Genomic DNA, 17,851 nt, shown 5'->3' on the forward strand with positions numbered 1-17,851 from the left:
ATGAGGAAGGTTAAGTGGTGGCTGGTGGCTGCTGATAGGGACGGTCTTCCTCAGTGCATCTCGGGTTCGCCGAGCGAGTGTAAGCTAACCGCCTGTGCTTTCTCTCCTCGCTCGGTCAGACAGCCCACGGATGAGGGTACCACCGCCTCCTGCACCTGACACCAATGGCCTGCCTTGAAGGATGCATGGATGCATGAATGGATGGATGGATGGATGGATGGATGATAAACACCTGGTAAAGAGATACCTGCCCGACACACAGATTATCACTAAAGGTAACAGATTTAGCCTGTTGACTACTGCTCTTTATATTTGCTGTTAGTTCACACCTGAGCCATATCACAATTTTCATGGTTCTCGCACAGACGTCACGCGTCGACCTAAGGTAAGCCAGAGATGGACCGTACCCGCTGGGAATACTCTTACAACTGGGCCATATGAACTCCAGTGCATCACAGGGTTGGAGTGAAGCGTGCGGAGGCATTGTTGACGTCGCCGTTGGCGGCGAGTGCCAGTCGAGCAGTCACCCGTCACCGAGCGTACGCACAGACACATCCATCTGAAGCGGGACTTTCTGCTGTCAGCAAAACCCGGACGAAAATGCTTTAAGCACATGGTTGGGTTCCGATGGAGGATACAAGGGAGTCGCGGACTGTCAGGGAGTCGCGGACTGTCAGGGAGTCGCGGACTGTCAGGGAGTCGCGGACTGTCAGGGAGTCGCTCTGGGATGAGCCTGCATAATGACTGTACAGTATGTGATGTGCTCGGAGGGGGGGGCCCACGTGATAGATGCTGAGTTTGCGAGGAACCATCCTGGCTAGCATTTCCATTGTTACCGGGCTGCAGGTTTGCGGGGTGGGGGGGGGCAACACCATCACCCTCATTTCCCAACCTCCTCTCCCCCAGCTCGTAGTGACGTTACCCTCCATTGGGCTGGATCGGTGATGTCACTGCGAGCACTGTTCCAAACAAAAGGTCCCAATTATCTCCACACCTGCCTGTGCACAGGAGCTTTGTTCCAGCACCAGGATGTAAACAGAATACAAGTGTCCTTTTAAGCACAATTAGCTGTTCAATACTGGGAACAAAAAAATGCATAATGCACTATTTTAAGGCAAATAACCAGAAACCTCACGCAACACTCACATAGCCATTAGTGGAAAAAACACGATTATTTGTAATTTGCAGATTGCACAGCCAGAAAAGCTAATCATATCCTCTTATTAGACCATTTCTTACCGCATTTCTCATTATTTTCAACCCCCATCCACTCTGTGCCCTGCTTCACATTTTGCCACTAGTTGGGTTTATAGTCGTCTGTACAGGCGGATCAGTAAGGCTTTGTAAGGGCCTTTGGGGGAGATGATGAAGCGGGGCGTCGACAGGGTGTAGGGAGTGAGTATGTTAATGACCCCCCCCCCCCCTCCGCAGGTTTAATTGGTGGATGCCTGTGCCAGGATGATCAATCAACCACAGAACCCAAAGAGATCTTGTGTGGTGATGCATTCATCACTACAGGTGTGTAGTGCAGGTGTGTCACACAGATAATGATAACACACACACACACACACATAACCATCAACTAACTGTTTTTACATTAAATTCCTCTGAGTTTTGCCACTAGTTGGGTTTATAACCAGCTTCCTCCCATACACGAGGAGCATGGATTACTCTTGGTGCTTTTGGGCTCCAGCTGGCATCCCGTCCAGCCTGTCGCCTGCATACTGCCCTGTTCTTCCTGCAATGGGCTCCAGTTACACCGTGACCCTATACTGCAGTTGCAGTTAATGGGATATGCATGGGTAGATTTATACACTGTTTGTATTGTATAATAAAACTACAAGTAGGTGGACTACAGTACAAACCAAATGTCCCCCCATTGAATTATTGCCCCCCTATTGCCCAGAATGACCTCTGTAATCATACACATGCAGTCACCTGTCACACACTAAACACCGCTGTAATTACACCCGTGTAGCCAGTTGTTACATATTAATATCCCCTGCAGTGGTGTGGCTGTTAGGTATTAATGACCTCTGCAGCCATATGCGTACATTCAATAACATATTAATAGCCACTGTCAAGGCACAGTTACACATTAAACACCACTGTAGTTCCCATTTGCTACATATGAATGGCTCTACAACCATTCTGCATCTATTATTGAATCACACTCAAAATTTTTTTTTTTTACACCATCAGGGGCACCATAAGAGGGGGGGGGGGATTATGATTATTCCAAGGCCCCTGAGTGACAGGGGCCCTAAAATATGTGAAACATAATTAGATCGGTTTGGGTTGGGGGCCCAATATGATATGCTTTCATGGGGCCCAAAATCTCTAGCAGCGCTCGTGGACACTGTACACATCTGTTTTTTGTATTTTAACCATCCATCTATCCATCCATCCATCCATTTTCTGAAACCGCTTATCCTGTCCATGGTTGCGGGGGTGCCTCTCCCGGAATCTACGGACACAAGGCAGGGAATAACTCAACATTGGGAACCAACCCATTGCAGGATTTAACAACTACAGTAAAAATAATGAGGCTTGATAAAATAAATGGTAACTTTTTTCTTTCAGTCAGTATTTAGATTTAGAACTACACACATTTAAGCAATGTAACTTAATGTAAGTTCACGCCTTTTCAAGGAAAACTCCAGCATTCATCAAAAGAAACGGTGCAAACCTCACATCCTACTGCAAATATGCACAATCTTGCTCTATTTGCAGTTACCCCAAACATTACTCTCCCCCTTAAGACTTAAAAACACAAACATTTACCTTTATTTTAAACATATTTCTCCCAGGAAAGATTTATCTGGCTCTTATCTTAGTGATCTCTCTCCACCGATTTCGTCGTTTTTAATTTTAATTTGTTTCTTCGTAACTCCGTCACGAAGGAATCGGCGCCGATCTCCGCGTGGAGGGGCAGCAGTTGAGGGTTTGTCTGCGTAAATCCTTCCTCAATCAGTCTCCCAACGCTTCTGAAATATAAATGGCACTACGGCAGGTTTGCTGACTTCACCTTCGGGGAGGAAAATAATAGTAATGCCACAGGCTTGTAAATATATGCAGCGGAGGGTGGGAAAAGAAGGAAAACAGAACAGATGAGCTGCGAGTGATGGGTTAGTATTTCCTGCTCGCATTTATAATGGAGAAAAAAAAATTGCTGTGCAGGCATTTGTCAAAGCCGCCCAAGCGGCTGCGCCTTTCCCCATCCATCAGTCCTGCGCGCTGCCTACATGTTTGGTGCGCTACCTCTCTCTTTGAAACAAACAAATAAATAAAAATCGTTTCGCCGGTTGCTTCCGCACTGCCGCTCAAGAGCGACTGCGTCAATTGGCATTAAATTGGCGCCAGCCGCTTCCCGTTGGGTGCATGGGAGGGACGTGTTAATGCCTGGAACTTGCAGGTAAGGTACTGCAATGAAGATAAGGCGGACAATGAAGAGGTGTAATACATAATCATAAATAGGCAGCAATAAAGTCAGTACATGGCATGGGACCATGGGGCCGTGGGAGTCAGAGTCATATTCAAGTGACGTAAAGCTGTGTGGATCCACCACACTGCAGGTGGTCAGTAGGGTTCCCCACGTTCAGAGACCACAGAGTCGAGTTTGGACAGATTGGCTTGTGCTGAAATTCGCACAGCGTAGGAGATCAGAGCTGAGTGCCCGAGTAGCCAATGTGACATCGACCAGATGCTCAAACCTGCATCATCTGCATCATCCCCAATTAGTGCAACTTAATCTGCAAATACTACATCTTAGGCTAGGCTTGAGTCTCTAGTCTTAGGGTTGCTAACTTTGGTCACCTGGCTGGAGTGAGAGTTTCAATTTCAAGTCTTCACACACATGCACACGCATGCGCACACATGCACATGCATTTACATGCATGTAAGAGTTTTATTACCTTGTAACGAGTCTGTGGGGTTTGCAAATTGCGTCAAACACTTTATATGTAACTAATTTTTGGTTTATAATGGAATAATATAGATTAGCCGCAGGATTTCTTTCTTGAGTGTGAGTGTCTGAAAGTGTGAGAGCCGGCAACCCTGTAGTCCAGGAACCAACTTAAGTCATAATTTGTTGCTAAATGGCACTAGCACAAGTTCCGGAACCTGGTCACTGGGCTGTCTGGACCTGGGACTTTTGTAGCTCCTGACCACTGTAGTGTGTCGCTTTCACACTGCATAGCAGGACTGGCAGGGGGTCACGGCTGCTGAGCAGCAGTTTGATTGTAAGGTCAGCTGTCAAGTGAACCTTAAATGATACATTGACACTAGCTTTTAAACTAGGGGCTGCGTTGTTTGTCAGTTGCAGCACTGCTACTTAAGTTACAATGTAGTTCGTAACTACTAAATAAATAAATAGTCACAAAGAGTAACGTTTTTACTGTGGACAACCAATCAATACTGTAACGCTTGGCAGACCCGGATATTGCAGCAGCAGAAACGTGACAGTTTTTTAATTATAGTGCTAAAAGGACTAAGACAGACACCAATCACTACCCCGACAAACATAACATGGAAACACATGGATGTCTAACGCCAGGCGGTAAGGGCCACATGGTCGGTACTTATTGAACAGCTGGAGACACTCGAGGATCGGGCTGGATTTCACACATGATAAAGTAAAGGACACACAACAAGTGGAAAGCATTAAGAATCAACTGGGGCTATTTACAGTTACCAGGACATGCACTACGGTTGTCCAATATTCCCGGGGCCAGCTAGCTGTTCCATGTGATTGTTGAGTTTGGTAATATTGTTTAATACATAGCTAGCTGTTTCTTTTCTCTGTATTTGTGAGAATTATTTCAACCACAGCTGTAATAGAAACCCGTAATATGCCCTGTGTGTGCCGAATGGCGGGGGGATCCGTACCCACCACAGATCAGCTACGGCCTGTTATACCACTAGTATGTTTATCAAGTCTGTGGTGAAGTTAGACATTTGTTGTAGGTGCTTCACAGTCGTTCTGCTACATGAGATGCTTGAGCTCAAGGAAAACAAACAGGGTTCAGGTGTAACAAACAACTGCAGGGCAATGAATTTTTCCGGCTTGCCAGCTAACCAGCTAGAATGGCATCCACTCCCTTATACAGAAGATCGTTTGTCGGGTGGTAGGTGGTACACTGTCAGGAAAAAGTACCCGTTTAAACCTTTGAGGGTACAATTACTAGTCACTGGGGCTGTACCCTCAAGGGTCTGCCAATTGTACCCTGTACCCAGCTGTAGGCAAATGTGCTTTTTAGTCTAATTTAAGGTGCAGAAATGGCCTCTGAGAAGCATTTTTGTACCATTGAGGGTGCACTGCTTATTGTACCATTGATGGTGCACTGCTCATTGTACCATTGATGGTGCACTGCTTATTGTACCATTGATGGTGCACTACTTATTGTACCATTGATGGTGCACTGCTTATTGTACCATTGATGGTGCACTGCTTATTGTACCATTGATGGTGCACTGCTTATTGTACCATTGATGGTGCACTGCTTATTGTACCATTGATGGTGCACTGCTCATTGTACCATTGAGGGTGCACTGCTTATTGTACCATTGAGGGTGCACTGCTTATTGTACCATTAATGGTGCACTGCTCATTGTACCATTGAGGGTGCACTGCTCATTGTACCATTGATGGTGCACTTCTCATTGTACCATTGAGGGTGCACTGCTCATTGTACCATTGATGGTGCACTGCTCATTGTACCATTGAGGGTGCACTGTTTATTGTACCATTGACGGTGCACTGCTTATTGTACCTTGGAGAACAAAACCATACCAGGGCTGCAGCTGTTTCTCCAGTGTCGAACCTTCTCCAGACCCTCTATTTCACTTATCATTGGCATTACAAAATATAAGCCCTTTAGACGGACCACACCCATTACTAGTGGGGGGGCGGGCAGTGTGTGCCAGTGCTCAGTTTATGGAAAAGCAGCAAATTCTGCTAAGCTTCCACCTTTGGTGTCACAGCTTGTGGGAGCATTTGAATGAACGCCCCACAAACCAGAAGCAGAAAACGAACATAGATTATGAATGCGACAGTTATAGCTTTGTGCAGAGGAGATTTGTGTGGTGCTGGGAGACTGCCAGGAGACTGGCGGCCTGCTTCTTCTGTCATCAGTCCAATGGCCTACTGATTTTTTTCCACAGGATCAAGCAGATGTTGGCCTTAAACGATTTGCTGACCGCATGTTGTAGGGGGTCCTGTCCGGAGTGTCCCCTGCACCGCATGATCCGACAAAGGGCAGAGACTGCAGAAGATTGAGGAAAATAAATACCCTGCTGACCTATCAAGCCTGAACAGGGGAAACTGCCACGTGGGATGAGATTACAGGGACTGAGACTGGTGCCAGACTGGTTTCTGGGTTAATGGAGGTGAGAACGCGGCACATCAATGTATGCATATACATGAGGCTTAAGCATGGAGAGAAACAATCAATACGAAGCAAGGCGGTCTTCTGACTCGCCTTCCAAGGGGCACATCGCTATATGTTTAATGCTGCTAGCCTACTGGGCTAAGGACGCGATACCATCCAAACAACTGACGAGGAAAAGTGTTGAAAGCAACAACAATTTAAGCAAGGAAATAATCGTGCTAATAACTTTTTTTAAATGGGCCTCATACCATAAAAGCCAAATGTGGCATCTGTGTTACAAAAAGTAATTTCTCTCCTGGGGGAAGAAAAAAAACAACAAAATAGATTCAGGAATGTGTCCCTTATGATGCATTTGCTCCGTAATTCATCCCTCGTTGTTTTTTTTCTGTATGCTAAAGCGAGTCCGGTCTTTATCTTATTACTGCGACAAATGATGGGGCGCTAAAATTGCTCCCCCCCCCCCCCCGCCCTTCGCGAGCAGACTGGGACCGGCCGAGTCTCCCTCTCTCACCGCTCGCTGTCAATTCACTGTGAGCCGAGGGGAGCGGATTTCGGCTGGGAAGATAATAGCGAGAGAGGTCCTTATTATAACATAATGGAGTGCGCCATGCTCTCGCCTTTCAAATACGACCTTAGCAGGATCATTCCGGCTGCGCAGCCGATTCTCCGACCTCCCTTGGGCTAATGAACCTGTGCTGCATCTGCCGCATTTCCACCCCAACGAGGGCTGACAGAGCGGACAGACTAATTGAGTGTCGAACCTTAGTGAATAAAGTCGCTCCAGTAATTGCCTAGTTCGGGAGCAAATGGGATAGATAAGGGGCGCTGCGTTAATATGCCCTGTCAGAATCCAGCGGGGTTTTTACTCCCTACCACAGCACCCCACAACCTCTATCCACCCGGTTCTTTCTTAGAGAAGGCGAGGAAAGGCAGTATCACTGAAAAGAGGACGGCACAGTGCCGCAGTCACCCCCGGCGCTGATAAAAACATCATCGCCTGGCAGCGCATGATGGGCAGGAATCCCCGTGACGGGGGTAGAACCGGAGTTAGCGGGGGCAGCATTAACAAGACAACGGGGCGCGCATTTCTACTGCACTCATTTATCAATAATATAGCGCTGACTCATGCTCTGTAAAGGCTGTCCAGCTGTTAGTACTATAACGGAATGCTATGCGTTCAATGTAAAACATTTTGCTACTGTCTGGTTTACTGACAATCAATTAATCAAAAAAAATGACCACGAAGTAACGAAGTGGCCGTTTATAATTAGTTATCTATCACGGTATTTTGCTCGTTCAGTAGTTATTTTGTTTGAATTCTTACCTTGAAAATAAAACAGCATATATACGTGTGTGTATGTGTGCGTGTGTGTCAGTGTGTGTAACCTATAAAATAACAAAAAAAACGTGTTTATTAAAAGTTTTGATAAAGGTAATTTCAAGCAACTTAAGTGCAAATTTCATGTATAAGTGTTTATGTAGCTGGCCATGTGCAAATCCACAGCTTAGTCGATAGGAAGATGAATTACAAACAAATGCGTTAGGATGCCTGTTTGTTAAGTATTGTGTGGTGGTGCCTAATCCCTGTCTTGTAACTTAGGAATGCTTATGGACACACAGCTGATGAAGAAGTTCTGAAGTTTTTTTGTGATGACCATTTGCTTAATCATAGCCATTTTATCCCAGTTGCATTGCTCATATGTACCTCGATACCATCCGGATGGCTTATTCACAAACCCTCGGAGCAGATTTTTATCATTGGGAGAACATGTGATATGAAGGTTAATGGTTTTTCGTAGTTGTAATGAGGCGGTGTCTGCTGTTGCGACGGTGTAAGTATTATCTATCACTACCTGTACTTGGCAGCATTAACCGCTTGTGCTTGGTGTCTATCCTGGCCGGGCGGTGCGGCAGCAGTTTCCGCACAAACTCGCAAATCGTACAAAAATAGAAGCCGGTGGCATCAAAACGGCAAGGAGGTGCAACCTCCCTGAAGCCGCGCTGTCTAGGTCGGTACCCGACCTGCTGAGTTTACTGCACTCCTGTGCTCCTCCTCCACCTTCAACTCAGCGGCTTTTTAAGGCTCTTTTAAAATAGGCTAGCGGGCAGACGTCGTTTGTGGGGTCTCTGTGTTTCACCAAGGGCGCGCGCAAAGTGGATGAATAACACAGCGGAGGGGAAGCACCACGCGCGCGGTGCCCATGCAATAGTGCAGGAATCGCGTGGCGGTTTCGATCGCGGCACATCGACACGCCGCTTCCTCACCCACCTGCCGAGATCTTAGAAACTCCAGCCGCCCTGGAGTCGATAGGTCGCTGTTCCGCGTGTCACAGGATGGAAAGTCAGCTGTCTCACTATAGCCGGTATTAAAGGACACGGTTTGCCGTTTCTGGCAAAATGGTTGCACTTGAACAGCGGAGATATTGATAAGAAGAAGAGAAAAATACTAACATCGTCGTAACGAAAATTAAAATAAAACCTGGGATTCGGATTTAGACATCAGGACCAGGTGAGTTTCATGCGTTTTTTTCAGATGCCATTGATTTCTAATATATAAGTGAGATCCGAGAACATATGTTTTACAACATAGCCGTTTATTAATCGTGCTCACCTACCAAAGGGAGTGATTTCTTCCTTTCCGTATATTTTTTACCATAAAAAATAAAAAACACAAACATTTTAAATCAACCTAAAAGTGTCACTGGAGCTACACTGCAAAATACATCCTAAAATAAGATGCATAGAAAGACACGAATCGGCTAGATGCGTATATTATAATAGCATGCTGGCATTATAACCTGTTCTATATACATATGCTTCTCACGAGTGCCGCGTCGTCGCGCTTATTCAGTAAATGAATAACACAGGTTATATGTGTCGGCAGTTTAATCTATAAATCGGATTATAAAGTAAAAGCCAAATCGAAATCTCCCAACAACCCTTAACTTATAGCCTAACTTAGATCACCAACTGTCTAATCAATGTGACACAGTTCATCAGTGTGCGGTCTTTCACGCCACTCAGAGAAGCACTTAATTCAACTCTTAATTTCACTTACGATGTCCACTTATGTAGCGCTGACTGATGAGTTAGTCTTAAACAACTGCAACCAAAAGCATTGTGCGTTACACGCTGCTTCTAACTCTAAGATGGAACACGGTTATAGCGTGTTTTTGTGTTTGCCCGGGGTTTAATGGCGCAATAACGTATACGTCCATTTAATAAGTTTCCGAGTACTCAATGACCTTGATGTTGCTACACAGTATTGGATTTGCCAAGGCCTAAACGTTGGGTGTAAGACCTGTCGTCAAATTCTTAAAAGGTATATAATGTTTTTGGTTCAGCCTATAAATCGTAACGCAATGATTATGCTTATTAAATTGTTATCAATATGAATATTTATTTAAGCCAAGCTGTGGGGCAGGGGCTTGGGCAGCTCTCTGAAGCGTCTCCCGAGACCTGAAAGCCCGAATTTGAAACGTACCTGTGTCAGACATACCCACCAATCGTAGTTCCTCCTGGAGGGCGCGCGATAGCTTCTTCTTTAATGCTCATTTCCAGTGGCTTTCATGCTTCGCGCTGCACCCTTTGATGTCGCTCCCAACGAGGCGCTTATGTAAGAACCCCCCCCGCGGAATATGCTAATGCATACAGATTGACTTTGGAGCCTGTTAATTAACACAGTTGCATTTAAAAAGTACATTATCTCAGTGCTCACCAAATTTTGCGTTATTTAACTGGGAATTAATATCAATTTAATTTGGAAAGGGTGGATATAACGAAGTCACGTTTGGCCTTGTCAATAATAAACATATTGTTCAAACCAAAATGTTTAGGATATTCTTTGTATAATATTAGTCCCCGAGTATGAGACACGTTATTAATACATTAATAACGGCGTTTCAATTAGAGCTTCTGATGGGAAACATAGTTCTATTAACCATATTTTTTAAATCATAATGTGCATGTTTTTCTTTTTCTGATGTCCTTGTATAATTTCACGTCATCAGGTTCGATCAGATAAGTATTTTATGGTAATCATGCGTTTGTGAGTCAAGTAAAGAATAGTTTAGATACTGTTTGCGCGCAACTTTGTACAGTTTTACGTCACAGACGGCCAGCTAAATGCTATATTTTGTAGAGGTATGGGAAGGTGGCCAAAAATAGCTGGAGAAAACATTCTAGAAGATCTGTATCTGAATCAAGTGTGAGTTATTGATTTATTAATAGACAGTTCACCTGCTTACTGCTAACTTGTGCAGACTTATCCGGATGAGGAAACGATGTTATTCCTCAGTAATCATAATGTTTGGAGTAAATTGGATTTCTAAATTGCCTATACTGTGTTTGTCGGCTGGATCCCTGCCACGTGCCCTATGTTTCCTAGAAAAGGCACCAAGGATAAGTACTTATATGGAGTACATATAGGCCTACATGAACATTTATTCGGATTAGTTCAATATTACCTCGTGGTCAAATTATGTAGGCTGCTCACGCAATTTTTTTCGCCACAGGTGTTTACGGGGACAATTTTCACAAACGTGTTGAAGTCCTGCGAGACTTCACATCTAAGTCCATTTTGTCCAGTAATAATAAATCTGTTTTGGGGACAGTCTGTCACGGTGACAGCTTCACACGATGCAGTTACAAGATCCTGTCAGTAGGTGGCGAAACACTATCGGCAAAAAGGCAAATGCATCAACGTCAATAGGTTCCTTGACAGCCAGGCACAAAAAGACACTTTTCCACCTGTACCTGCCTATCTGGGAAACACAGCTGAGATATCGTTGCCCCTGATATTTCTCTTTGTAGAAATTTATACTATTGCAAAAATGTGACCCCCTCCCCCAATTGTTAGATAGTTAAGGGCAGGATATACATGGTAATTTTATTCTCAAACAGACTTTCTCTTGTATTCTAATAAGGATCAATTATTTCAGAACAAGGTTGAAAGGGGGGGCACGCTGTGATACATTCATTAAAAATCATATTTTGCTCGCGTCTGTGTGGTTAACCTCCTCCCCGCACGCGCAACCCCAGCCAGGCTCCACAGTATCGAGGTACGGGTTCCCCCTCCACCCCGGCTGTGGCTGCTGGTGCTGTGCAGCCATTCATAATAAGCTGCTTCTGAGGGAGTGTCTGAACAAGGCCAACAGCCGCCCCCCCCCCGATTGAGCTGTCGGGAATATGCTCTTGACGGCTCGCATTGAGCGAAGGCAACGTATGTTAATCATCTGTACAAAGAGCGCATCTACGTGAGCATGGGAAGCCACGTATAATTCCCGTCTGAGAACCAGTGTTATGTTTGTTGGAGCGATATACATGCAGCATATAGCGTTATGTGCGCTTTTCGTGGATGATTGAGGCTGGGTTTATAGGACGTGTAACGCCTGTCTAGGGACAGGTGGCAGGGAAGTCTGTTGTTTTTACTAGGATGGCGCAGTATTATGTCTGATGCATCATTAGATGGGAACGATGTAACCGTATCCTCAACCTCAGCGCAGTAGTTGGACTCCGAGGTGCGATGGCCAGGTGTGGCCAGTTTACTCTGGTAAACCCGCTTGTTAGCATTAGAATGCCGGTATACCGCTTCGGTGGCCTTGAGGAACCGCATCTGGGTGTCGCTCACCTGCCTAGGAAAAAGAGGTCACGTGCCTCATATGGTAGCAGTATTTGATTAGAACATAAATGAATGGCGATAAATCCGCATTTAAAGAACATACCAGTCAGTGTTTATATGTAACTTTGAGAAAATTTTATTTGGAGAAAATGGATAGATGGATGGACGGATAGTTGGGTGGATGGATGGATTTTACTAGTTAACGTAAGACATAGGCCTTTGTAGCTTGCTATTTTAGTAGCACATCTAATTATATAGTAGCATATAGTATTTATATTATATAGTATAGTAGAGTAGGACTATATAGAAGTTGTATAGTATTTATGTATGTAGCTTTTTGTTTGCCAGTCAAGTGTGTTTTATTTTTAAGTACAAAGATTCCAGTACAACGGATGCCCAGAGAACACAATACACTGTAAGATATATAGATAAACAAATATTAACCGAGAAATAAAACAGCACCGTGTTCCTGTAAGAATGTTAATTGAAACGTGGGCTACATATAATTTGGACAGTTTTGGTAATTTATTAAATAATCTAATAATGTTATGGAAATGGGTGGAGATTCGCAACAATAACAGACATAATCAGAGCTCAGTCTGCTGGTGTGGTGAAGAGAAAAGGCAGGATTACTGAGACGTCTTTGAGGCTTAGCTCTGGGGATCAGGACGTGCCTTCGGGGGAGAAACTCCTCTCACACAACATCAATAATGAATGAACGATATCTTGTTCAGTAGAGGACTAAACTTTACCAGCATACTGATTTTCTTAACCCTTCTGCAAAAAATAAATGTTGGCCTGAGTATCTGAGAAGCATTTGAGTTTGGCAGCTTGGCACGAAGGCAGATGTGACTCGGACATTAAGGGTATTATCTAAAGCATATATACATGTAAAATATGAATCGGCTTTTATATAGGCCTAGTATCTAGTCCCTGTTTCAGACGGGGTCCCACTAACGGAAACAACGAGCGGTCGCCTGACCCGATGTCTGACAGGCGGCATCGCAAAAACAGTAAAACCAGGAATCATCAACCTGTCTGTACTTGGGCAAACGTGACCGTGGCAAGACTCGTTTGTGTCTGTGGCAAAATGTTTTGACAGAGAAAAAAATCTGTACGCTACCTTTTTAAATACCATATCCATCCAGAAAAGAAAAAAAAATCAATCAAAATGCCACGGTCTTCACCCCAAAGGCATAATTATAATAGGCCTATATATTTGTGGGGAGGAGGGGGGGCGGCACGTCCCCCCCAGTATTCAGATGTGGTCACAATGCCCCCCCTCCCAATATGTATTATAATTACGGCCTTGGTCCCCCCAGTGCATGACTCAACGGCTATGGTCTTCGTTCACCCCCTAATAAAACGGTAACAGAAAGCGTGGTCACAGTGCTCACGTGTACGAAAATCATTCTGACATAAAACTGCAGAAGATCATTGATGCCCTTTTTAAAATATTAAATGCCACTATTTAAAAATGAATGCAGTACTGTTTTATTACCAAAGCTCAAAAGACACGTGTGAACTTCAACAAAATAATCTGTTAAACATTTGTGACACGCATGACGTGGAATAACAGAGGCGAGACGAGTCGAACGCCAGATTGGGGGGTTTCGTTATTCACCGCTTGAAATCCTCCCCCCTCGCTGCCGCCTCTTACTATGCCCACCCCCCTCGCGCTTTATAACACTTTTATCAAGGACAGAAGTGGGATTTCTCTTCTGCAGATGTTATTTGAAGGGCATGTTATTCTGTTTTAAAATACCGTTTCAATTTGCAATGCAAATGGATCCATTCTCATCTGAATAATCCTTTCGGTTACCTAACACTCTGGCACCGTGGGCTGCTTTCATATCCCGGTTGCGCGCCACTGCGGAACACCGGCGGGACTTGCTAGGGGTTTCTCGCCGGTGCTTTTTTTAATTCCCACCTTCTCTCCCCAATTCACAAGTTGCACCATAGGGGGGCGAGCCGTCCCCGCCTTCTTCACTTTCGAACAAGGGGGACGCCGTCTTGTCTGTCCCCCATGTTCCAGGCACAGCTGGGACCGGCGCAGCTCAGTTGCACGGTTATGAAAAACAACAATTAATCTTTCTGCTAATGTTGAAATAAACTTTTAAACCACCGCGATGAGACTCTGGGGACGTAGTATCTAGAGGTGCTGTAACAAAGCCATAAACAGAATTATACGTAATTCTTCTGCGTCCAGAAGTTCCAGCAGAAATATTGATTTGAATATTGAATTCTATATCAATTTGTGAAAGTGTCTGTGAGGTGACGTTTTTGCTTTTTTTTTAGTGACGTAAGTAACATCGACTGCCAGTAGTCTGCTACATGAGTTTCAGGCCCTTGCTGGTTTGGATATTTGTCGGCCAATTCCTCTTTTCTTAGCTACGAGGAGTTCAAAGTCAAGTGAAACTTCCAGTACTTTCAGACCAGAATTCTCCGAAGCGTTTGCAGTATTTTAATATCGTCCGTGGTGTCGCAGTGGTTCCTAGGAAGGCTTCAGGCTGACTGTGACCCTGTAATGGACAAGCAGCTAGGGCAAAATTAATGGAAAGATCTGCAATATTCTATGTTGACCTAGAACATCATCCCTGTTCTCTTGAGTTGTATGAATGTTCAGTTTTTAGAAGGTCTAACATATTGTCTCTGTCAGTAGCGACTCTGGAACAGAAAATGAAATAAATGGATAAAAATGGCGGAGCTGCATCTGACGGTCCGCAGCTTAGTAACTACCTTGACAAGGATGCATCGAAAATTCCGCTTTTCTAAGGCCCAAACCTTCAACCAGTCAGGCACAGAAAACAGATATGGACTGCCCCCCCGCCAGCGCTCGCCGCGGCCCCGCGATCGGATCGGTGGCTCACACTGCCTCTGAGGTGTGGCCTCGCCGGTCGGCGGTGTGAGCATTATTCTTGGAACGGCAGTGTGTGATTGGTCGCTCACCTCTCCCTGAACCCTGCAAGGGGGTGGGTGCCGGGCTGGGCTCTGGCATGTCACTCATCGGCCCGCGCCAAACGTTTGTCCCCACCCGTCGCGCCTGGCCGGGGTCGTCCCTGGCAACCTTCCGCCGCTTCTCTCCCATAGCTTGATCCGGAGCAGCTGAGCGTTTGTGATTCTAACTTACCGTGCTTCTCATTCCCACAGTCCCCGTCATTATTTTCTTCAAATGATTTTTTAAAATTATTCTTTTCCAAAGGAACCGTTAAGCTCCTCATTCCCAGCTCGCTTCCCCCTCCCCCCCCTCAAAAAAATTCCATTCTTCTGGCAGTTTCCAAGGTCTTCCATGACGCGTGGGCCATTCTCACAACTAAATTTGGAGTGCCTGAAACATTAGAGTCGGGGAATCCGTCGTGCAAATACGGTCACCAACGTAACATTTAAATTTCAATTTCGTCGATTTCACGACATCTCTACGAAGCGCCGACTCTGTCCTTCAGAAGACCTTTCTCGTCGCGCCCATCGTATGTCATCTGCCGGCTGAGGCAAATGGATAAGGGTCGATCGGCGCCAAACTCTTCGAAGCCAGCCAAATAATCAGCGGAGGCAGAGTGGGGGTGGCGGTGGGGGGGTTGGGGGGCGACAACAAAAAGCGCTTTGCTGAGGTGCCACCATGGACCAGGCAGATTCGTTAATTGGTAGTGATGGGTACATGACCCGGAACCCCGACTCGTCCTCAGTGATCTTTCTTCCATTCGCTTCATTTGTCAAGCTTAGCTGGACATACGGCCCGAATTTTGCATCTGGCACGAATCTATAGGCCGCCTACTGACATCTTCATTCTGAATGGGCACGCAAAGCGGGCGTAATAGAGCACCTCACCCTGTCACCCTGGCCCGCGGTCATTAATTTGCTTAATTTGAATCATTTCTGATGCGGTGATTCAGGTGTGGCATGTGCACATCGTGGGAAGAGATCGGCGAATGTTGCTTTAGCGGTAAAGCTCGTTAAAATAAAATACGTGGCACTTCATGGGATCTCTCAGGCATACATATACAGCAGAATAAGCTTAAAGATTGAGATTTCATTGTGTGGAAAAAAACCCCTCCAGAGATGGATTCAGTCTCATAGAACCGGCCAGGTTATCCTGTGATGGGAAGGGGCTGGATCTCACCTCGATTGCCTTGGACCTGGGGGGGAGGGGGCTGTTACTCTGGCTGCCAGGAGAGGTGATGAGGTTCTGAGTCATATCACATCATGGCTTCACTTTTGGGATAGATGATTTTAATTTGTGGCCGTTGTGCTGGTGGTGCGTGCCACAGATCCCAGACATAACTGCCGTTATCTCTGAAATCGCCTCAGGACGGGACCACTAAATGCAGTCTGCCTTTATAAAGAGCAAAGAGGATTGTCTCAGGTTCACAAAGTTACCTGCATTGCGCTGTACTAAAATAAAACCAGATTTGCGTGGTCAGTGGGCGACTTGTTTATCAGGGCTGCCATTGGGTTGTTCGAGAACCTGGACATGAAAGTGAAGATGTTTAGTTTAACTGCCCGAGATGTGAAAGCGCGAGGCTTTGGAGGGGGGGGATCACCCTGGACCCGCCCTTAATTTTGCACCTGCAGCTCCCAACGTGGAGATCGCTTCTGGTGCCCTCTAACTGTCACCTCAGAGAAGTTTGCACCCACTGGAACGCGGAACCTCGCTGGGGGCGGCGGCCCGGGATGTTTCATTCCGCTCAGGTGCGCCGGGGCCCAAAACGGACGGCGAGTGCATCTGGCGTGATCCGCTTTGATCTGGCGCTCGGAGCCCCGAGAACAGCACGGACGTCTCAACGGGGTGAATCCATACCAGAGCTTCCACTTCACAGTGCCGGGGATCTCGCGGCGATATCCCGCCATGAGAACTCGCTTAAGCTGCCGGTTTGATTTCCCGTCTTCAGAGAGCGTGTTTGCGGAGCAGTTAAGGAGCTCGAGCAGCCAGGGGAGCCTGATGACTGCAGACGGCTGCTCCAGGCAGAGATTTCGCTGCAAAGCTGGTTGCCAGTCGAGGCTCTTGATTATAGAGCTATGCGAGGCAGATTGGTTATTTTACAATAGCTCTTTTGGGGTTATAATGCATGTAACTTAGGTTAATCCTAGCCTATCTGCTCTCTCCCCCCAGGTACACTCAAACACACAGTAGCACTCACTATAAGGAGTTCATATTAGCTTGTCTTCACACTGATGGGTTCTGGTGCAAAGCCTTTTTCAGTGTGTAGGACTCAGAGGCTGGTGATTGATTCTAACCTTACTGTTCCCCTTCGGTGTTACCGTCGTCCCTCCCTAGGTCCGATGGGCGTGAACATACAAACCAATGATCCTGTGAGAAGCCCTTGAATCTGAATAATTCAATTTGCTTCCGTCGAAGCTGCATTTTTTCACTGTCGGTGAATATTTCCCATAATGCTCCTGGTCTGCTGGATGTCAGGCCAGTCCTTTGTTTGACTGCTTCATCTGGCCTTTGTCTTCAGAGATTAATGGTTCTGTGATTAGATCAGGAAGCATGTATTTTGGACAGAAATGCACAGACATAAAGGTTTATACATGTCACAGTTCATTGGTTTTACAGTAGCAATGCGATAGTCCATTAATTATTCGTACTGTATGTTCACACTTGGTTTTCTTTATGATGTAATAGATGTATGCAGCTTAGAAATGTCACTTCAATGGGCAGCATCAGCAAATCTATGCTGCTTAGCATATCTATGGATACATATGGCACTGGTTTTAAATGTGGTGCAGTGAGGAACAGAAGAGCCAGAGACTTGGAATTCCTGCCCTGTACTGTTTTCAATTTCTGCTTCTCTATATACGGGTAATAAATGACTTCTCTGTGACCTGGTGTGAATGGGGTCAA

General features: G+C 45.6%; 1 protein-coding gene across 2 annotated transcripts in view; it reads left to right on the top strand.

Moving 5' to 3' along the window:
* The first annotated feature begins 8,505 nt into the window (after positions 1–8,505).
* The window catches only part of LOC111842822 (retinoic acid receptor beta), an 86,923-nt gene continuing 77,577 nt past the window's right edge, over positions 8,506–17,851 (top strand). For both annotated transcript variants that reach the window (XM_072705654.1, XM_023809842.2), the window contains exon 1: positions 8,506–8,898. The gene's annotated coding sequence lies outside the window, so the exon portion shown is untranslated. The remainder of the gene's footprint in view (positions 8,899–17,851) is intronic.

This window comes from Paramormyrops kingsleyae, chromosome 23 (genome assembly GCF_048594095.1).
Source record: "Paramormyrops kingsleyae isolate MSU_618 chromosome 23, PKINGS_0.4, whole genome shotgun sequence".
NCBI lineage: Eukaryota > Metazoa > Chordata > Actinopteri > Osteoglossiformes > Mormyridae > Paramormyrops > Paramormyrops kingsleyae.